The sequence below is a fragment of the Elaeis guineensis genome, chromosome 15 (genome assembly GCF_000442705.2).
Source record: "Elaeis guineensis isolate ETL-2024a chromosome 15, EG11, whole genome shotgun sequence".
Taxonomy (NCBI): Eukaryota; Viridiplantae; Streptophyta; class Magnoliopsida; order Arecales; family Arecaceae; genus Elaeis; species Elaeis guineensis.
The window spans coordinates 69655656-69663343 of NC_026007.2; the positions used below are offsets into that span (position 1 = coordinate 69655656).

At 36.5% G+C, this 7688-nt stretch overlaps 1 non-coding gene across 1 annotated transcript; it reads right to left on the reverse strand.

Annotated features, from left to right (window-relative positions):
* Window positions 1–2901: 2901 nt before the first annotated feature.
* On the reverse strand, window positions 2902–5041 carry LOC105058551 (uncharacterized). Its single transcript, XR_012137289.1, has 3 exons — window positions 4768–5041; window positions 4610–4668; window positions 2902–3328 (listed from the first exon to the last, which is right to left on the reverse strand). It is a non-coding gene; the product is annotated as an uncharacterized protein (transcript).
* Between the last annotated feature and the right edge of the window lie 2647 nt (window positions 5042–7688).

Consider the following 7688-nt stretch of genomic DNA (forward strand, 5'->3'; position numbering starts at 1 on the left):
GATATCCCAATGCTTGATAGGAGATAATGGTGGCTGTAACTTTCTTAAAGGTGAATTCATCGAACCCTTGATGGATGACGTAAAGAGTCTTCTTCCTCTTCTTTCTGGAATCTTTTAAAGTATCCCTTTGAGCTTGAGACAGTACCATTTATCTCACAACTTGATGTGGCCCTTCTTTACCAACTCTCAAATATTCTGAGAGCCAAAAGCCTTCATTTGAATAGTGTAGTTCCCAAAATTATAATTGGTGAAATGAGGGATAGGTAGTTGCCAACTAGCCATCACCGAACTAACTAGCTTTGGTACCACCTTTTAGCTTGGCTAAAATTGTATTGGCCTTTCTTTCTTATAATCCCTGTAATATTAACAATGTATGTAAGGACTAGTGCTAATATGTACTAAAAAGATCTTGGATATTGGCAAAGGCTATGAGACCTAAGTAATATATTTTGGCTAGTATTTTTAGATGAGGTCATGGGTCATTACAAATATTATTAAAACAGACCTATATATGGGTATTTATATAGGTCAAGAAATTTAAATAATATATTTTGAGTAGGTAATTTGGATAAGGTCATGGGTTGTTAAAAGGTTACTAGCATGAATCCAACCCATAGTTCACGTGAACTAGGGACACTACAATATAGGCTCTTTTACGGCTAAGCATAAATTGATTATGATGTTATAATTAAATTTCATTAGATAATTGTGATGGGATTTGGATCCTTAGCTTGGTGATAATACTAGGATATAATTAAAGAAAGTAGAGTATGTGAAGACCCATACTAGTATATATATAGTCTCACATTGATTATATATTAAGAAGATCTATATTTAGTCTCACATTGATTATACACTAGGAAGATCTTTAATATTTATATAAATCAAAAAACTGAAATAATACCGCTTTTTGGGATAGATCTTAGATTGTTATATTGTAGGACAAGAAAATAAGAGAGAAGGCAATTCATTTCATTGTTGATTTTCACTTTTCAACATATATAGCTCGAATACATCATTATACAGAGACTAAATAATAATAATAATAATAATAATAATAATAATAATAATAATAATAATAATAATAATAATAATAATAATAATAATAAAACCTAACTCCTATGACTCTTCACTTAGCCAAAATTGTTTAATGTGACCCTTCACCTACAATGTGGCTATTTTATTCAATACGACTCTTCACCTCCTAAATATTATAAATACATCTCTTCATCTGTTTGTAATAGATTAGACTTCTTCAGCTTTGACTCTTGATTTAAACTTTGACTATTGACTATGCCAAGTAGGATGACATATAGGATGATCATTACACATTTACTGCAGAACACCTCATTCACACACTACTATAGTAAAAATAATACTGATGTTGCCTTCAAAAATAATGATTTGATTTAAAACTTAAACAGCTGGTTAGGAGAAGTTCATTTTAACGGCCTCATTCCTCCAGACAACTCTCTCTTTCGGAAGAATCTAGGACATGGATGAATCCTGCTTGTTGTGGCCTTTTGGTAGAGGCTTTGGTATGAAAGAAACTTGAGAAATTTTCATTCTAATCATAGATAGCTTTTGTGATTAACTCTGAAGTCACGCTCTGCATCATGACCCTCCAGACAAAAGTCTAAATTGATCCCCTTCTTGATTGTTTGTGCATGGACCAGGGGCTTTCTTATGTCGGTCATGGTCTTCCATTGGTCCTTATTCTTGATGTCTGACCCTGGTATACCTTGTGATGGATTGGCATGGCTCTGGCACGAGTGATCTGTTTCACTGGAGAATGGCACGCTACTGGCAGCCTCGATCTTTATTAGATTATGTCCAGCCAGCTAAGTTACTTGGATTCTGATTTCTTTCTTTGTCGATGTAACTGCTCTGAACCAGCTTGGTAGGTAATGGCGCAGTAGCTCATCATGTAATCTGCCAATCCCTTCTCCTACTTTTTCTTCCTTCTCCTTTTGTGTTAATTTTTCTCCGCATGAAATGAATTCATGGGGCAACCATATTTTATCTCAAAAAAAAAAAAAAAAAAAGGAAGAAGAAGGTCTTCTTTCCTTTTAAGTCGTACATTGGTATAAATGTTAACCTGCCAATACCATGATCATGACCAGCAAATCATTAAAACTAATAAGGAAGCTGCAAACCTTATCTCAAATATTTCAGGTCAACCCTCCAGATTCTTCATTGACTTCCAATTACCTAATATCTAATTTTTTTTTGGTTATATACCTAAAATCTCAAATTCATATTGCATTCCACACAATTTGAAGAACCTCACCTCTTACCAGAGAAAAGCCTCTCGTCAGACCTGTGAACTACCATCTTGGCAAGTTGTTCATTACTTTGTTTATGGTTTTTCTTCTCATTTTTATAACACAGTCAGTGGATACCGTCTTATGCCAATGTCAAGTTCTTATGGTACTCCAGGAAGACTGTTCAGATCGGACTCAAAAATAGTAGCCAGAGGATCGCAAGTATCTTGGTCCATCGGTGGTGTACGTAGAAGGCTACTATCGCAATCAGGGTCGGATAGCTTGTTCTCACTATTGTCGCGATCAAGGGTCGATAGGTTGTTCTCTACTCCACATGCATGATTTATTATCTGCTTCAGCTCTAACCATCTCGGGTTTCAATGGGTCTTGTGGCTACGGTGGATCATGTTGATGGCTACAGTGAGCTATCTTGGCTACAATAAATTTTGACCATTTCGAGTCTCATGATTTTGTCTTTAAAAAACGTCTCACAGAAAAGAAAATATCTAATTGCATATAAGCCAAAGTTTTATTTGACTCACAACCTATGTGGGCTTAAAAGTGCCCTCCTCTTGCAACGGCTACTAACCGAGAGAAAAAATAAATCAATAAAATCAGGCACATTTATGATATCCTCTTTGTTAGCTATGGGAAGTGTGAAGCGCTAAATTGTAACTTACTGGAAGAGGTTACATTATAGACATGGTTACATTCACGTACTTTAACTTAATTCCCGTTCTCAGAATTCTAATACATATAAAAGCGCGAGAACATAGTATACAATAGGGACATCTTCAGCACACACCAGAGTGCATTACGATAACAACTCTCGCTTGTTGTCATCCATTCCATTGAACTAGTTTATTACTGAGTAGTTAGATGGTAAGGGACTATTAGTAGCAACACTGCCTGAGGAAAGATCATCCTGAAACAAGTTCTCAGTCAGCTCCTTCCAGGTGGCTTCGGAGTATGGCGAGGGTTAGGACCAGGTCCTGGATAGTCGTTGCTGACCTCCAAATCCACCTGCCGCCGATGAGTTCTGATATGGCTTCTTCCATATTTATCTGCATTCATTCCAATGATGCATTTTCCTAAGCAAAATTACGAGTTCTTACCAATAAGTAGGTTCATTGTTTTCAAACCTACTCCTAACCACTACCTCGAGTATGTATTTGCAACAACAGAAAATATATATTTTAGAAATATGCGTTCTTTTCTTTCATTGAATTGCTTTGCTTATTCTCTTTTCGATGTTTTTATTTACTGAATGGTTTCATTTATTTGCTATAATGCATGACATGAAGAAACAAATTATACGACACTCAAAAAAAAAAAGCAGAAACAAATTAAATGGTTCATGTGGAAACATAGTATCAAAGACCTTCTTCATGGTGTATGTTACTAATTCATGTTTAAACATCTATTTATCAATATGAAGATTTAGTCTGCTTCATGTTCTCACATAAAATATAGAAAAAAAATCTTAATATACTTTCCTGGTGCTGAGGACCAACCTGACTTGCAAATTTGTTGATTCTTAGAACTACCTAAGAGTCTCTCATTCAATATGTTCATCAGTGATGCATGTTTAAACATACATAGAAGAGGGATGTCTTTGAAGATTTCCAAAGTCTGCAGCTTAGAACTGGGTGGATTTTTGGAGTGTGAAGGCCTAGGCCTACTGTTGGCTGGGTGAGGATGGCTCGTGAAGGGGCGGGCTGTAGACTTTGTTGCTGTGCTCTTATATTTTCTCTTCATTTTTCTTTCTTTCCTCTCTTCTTTTTTTCTTCTTCTTTCACTATTGCTTCTCTTCTCCTTTGCATCATTTCATTTCCTTGATGAAATGGAGGTGATTAGTTCACCCGCTCGGGGGGGAGAATCCAAGGTCTAGTTAAGGCTACCACATAAAATATGGAAATGAAACCATTAAACACAATGAAGGTTCAACAATTGACTACTATATTTGTCAGTTTTCAAATTAATCCAAGAATCTCTCCTTTGTGATTTTTCATAAAATTCTTTTCTTTTTTGATCACAAACAAACATACATGAGATTCTTATACTTATCCTCGTAACAATCTCTTTTTTTTTTTTTTCTCCCTTTTGAAGTAAATTAAAAAAATAAGGACTTTAAGAAACCTGGGTAACATAAGAGTTACGACTTGATGCTTCATGTTGTGTGCTGTTTTGGAGAAACAATCCTGATGAGGTGTTTTGCAACGCCAAAACAATTGAATTGTAAAGGAAATGAAAAAAGAAAACCGAACCCTTGAGATGACGATGATGTCCAATACATCGATGAACATAAGAATTTATTTGCCGGTTATCTTCAATGAAATAATTACCTTGGAAGTATCACCAAGTGCCGGAAGATCTCCAGTCTCTTGCAGCAGCTTTCCGGGCCCTGCAACATCAGAAACAGCCAAGTAGCTCAGAAGAAGAAGAAAATAAGGAAGGAAAAGGCTTTGTTCGACATTAAATGGGGGCAATAGATGATCACTACTTGTGGAAGGAGTTGCATTGGAGAAGATGGTGAGTTGAGAAAAGGCCAATAGAATCACAAGTAGATGAAAGAAGACCCTTCCCATTTCTCCAAGCTCTTAATGCAAAGCAGGTGCAGCTACCTCATGTGATCTTGCTCCTTGATCCAAAGCCCAGTGGTCCCCTTTTATGCAATTTCATATCATGGACAGCCGTAGTTTGGGGTCATTCTCCTCACTTCACCAAAGTCAAAAAGGTTAGGAAACAACCTGTCTGAACGCAAATGGAAGTACCTAACCCCCACTCTCCTCTCTGCTTTCATATTGCTGCTCTCAAGAAGTAAGTAATATCATGGTTCATAACATTATTCTATGGAAATGGCTACCATACCCTTGTGGTACTGTAACAATGGTACTCGGTTGATCCAGGATAGCTGCAAAGAACTCTCTCGTTGTTACAAATGAAATATATATGTGATTCGGGTGGGTGGTTTGGTCATTACAATGGGGTGGAGTAGAAACGAGAAAATGGACCTGTGGGGCTTAAGAATATTGTTGAATGGAAGTGGGAGAGATGCAAGTCAATAGGGAGTACAAAAGAAGTCGTTTCTTTGATGATAAGGGAACAAAAGAAGGCACCCACTCGAGAGGGTGGGCAATGACGTTAGATAGACGATGATCTCCAAAGATGTGAGAGCCTCAAGTTTGCTACCAGTCAGTCGAAGTCAAAAGTTATAGTGTGGTGTTGGCAAAAAGGTTCGACGAAGAAACCAAGCCAAACAAGGGAACCATGAGTGGAGGTTCATTAGTCCAGCAATCACCAGATATGACTTTTTTCCACTAAAATAAGGAGATCCTCTTTGTCCCTTGGAGCGGAAGAAGGAGAGGCAATTGCAGTAGTGGAAGTCTAGTGCTCTGAATCTAACGTCAAATGTAGTAAACATAGTGTGCAATTAGACTTTTTAAGGTATGGGCAGGTTTTGTTCTGTTTTCAACGAAAAGTTGAAAGATATATATTATATTTAATTTCTGAAAATGTGAAAAAGAAATCAAAGATTCGAGTAAGACAGCAACTTGGATGGTTGGGTCCGGTTGAAGGCAAACACTAGCCCAACCTTATCTCTGTAACTCCAGACCCTAAACCAACCCAATCCAAGATTAGAACAGGACGAGCAATAAAAAAAAAAAAAAGGGGTTAGGTGCATGAATCAAGCAAGGGAGGAAAGGAGTCAAAAAGGATAGAAAGAACACAAAAGGAGGAAGAGGGTGAGCTGCTGTCTTGTGAGTTAGCTCTTCGATCAATAGAAATTCTAAATAGAAAAAAGAATCGAAGGACCTTTAAAGCTAAGGAAAGAACATCTCCACGAAGCCTTGTCTGTGGATATTCTTTACTTTGAACGATGATGATGTTGATGCTGGGTATTCCGATCACCAGGAGGAATATTTGTGTGGGAATTGCACTTTGCCTTAATACTCCATTTCAGTCTATTGATTATGGAGTGAGGCTGAACTGGTGGAGGGCTCCCACATAAACTTCAAGCTGCATCAAATCTGAGTTCCTGTCACTACAAAGTTTAGTTCTTATCTGTTCTTTATGGTTACTTTTGATGCTTAACACACAACACGAAATACTGGCATTGTTTTTTTTTCCTGGCAGATCGATGAAGCTGATGAGATTCCTATGCAGATGGATCAGTCTGAAGGCAGATCTAATCTGGGCTGTAGCAGCGGCAGAAGGAGGTGTCAGGTTCTCAGGTGATGAGTACTTTGTGTCTTGGCAAGGATTTGGCAATCCTTGATCTGTAATTTTTGTAAAGGGTTGTAAAAGACATTGGAGTTGGGGTTAGTTTTCCATGGCTTGTCTTTTTTATTTCTTTTCTTTGGTTCCCTGGAACCCATGTATTACCAAAAAATAACAAATAGATCGATGGAAAGAGTAGTTGATGCTTCGACATATCCAAGTGCACCTGCCCATATGTGCTTTCCAAAGATTTGATCGGATGATTGGGTTTGGGTTAATTGTGCCATGTTAGTCAGGTTAGATCCAGTTGAATAGGAATTTTAAGATAGAAAAGTGTTTGTTGGATTGAGTTCTCAACCATTTACCGGCCTCGGTAGTATAGTATATAATTTAATAAAACTGAAAGTATAGTTTTATGAACATATATATGAATCGAAAAATAAATATGAATTTTACATTTATTTAAATACCGGGTTGGGTCAATTTAAGATGGGTTCGATTAGATTTAGATTGAGTTGAAAGTCAACTGTGCCCTAACCTTGGTCTGAGTATATTACTTGGACCAGGTCCAATGGACCACGCCAAATCCCATTGTGGACTAGCCACCCACCCCTTACTTTCACCAATTCCATCGTGCTTATGCTTCAAAATTTGCTCAGATCCGGTTGGACCTGATTTAAGTAATAATTTTTTCTACAAAAATTTTTTATGCATCACGAACGGAATAAAAAATCCAACATAGAGTGCACCATCTTGTCTGATTGATCCACGTAATCAACATTTTTCAATACGCGTTTAATGCATACAAATCAACTTTTTTGTTTAAAAATTTTGTATGATGAAAATATACTTATTTTTTAGAAAAAAAATTATAACATCTTGTGATGTATTATGGTCTAGATTGTCATAATATATCTCAGATTATCATAATATGAAAGGGATATTTTTGTCCAATCACTTTTCAATGTGTAGCTTTATTTTTTTCATTTGAAAATTTTGAATGACAAAAATACTCCTACTCTTTAGAAAAAATTATGACATCCTATGCGTATTATAATATCCTGCATTATATTATGACATCTTGTGGATAAAAAATATGACTTTCTGGATGCAGGATGTCATAATATGGACATAGAATGCCATAATTTTATCAAAGAATAGGTATTTTCGTCATTTAAATTTTTTAAACAAAAAAATCGATCT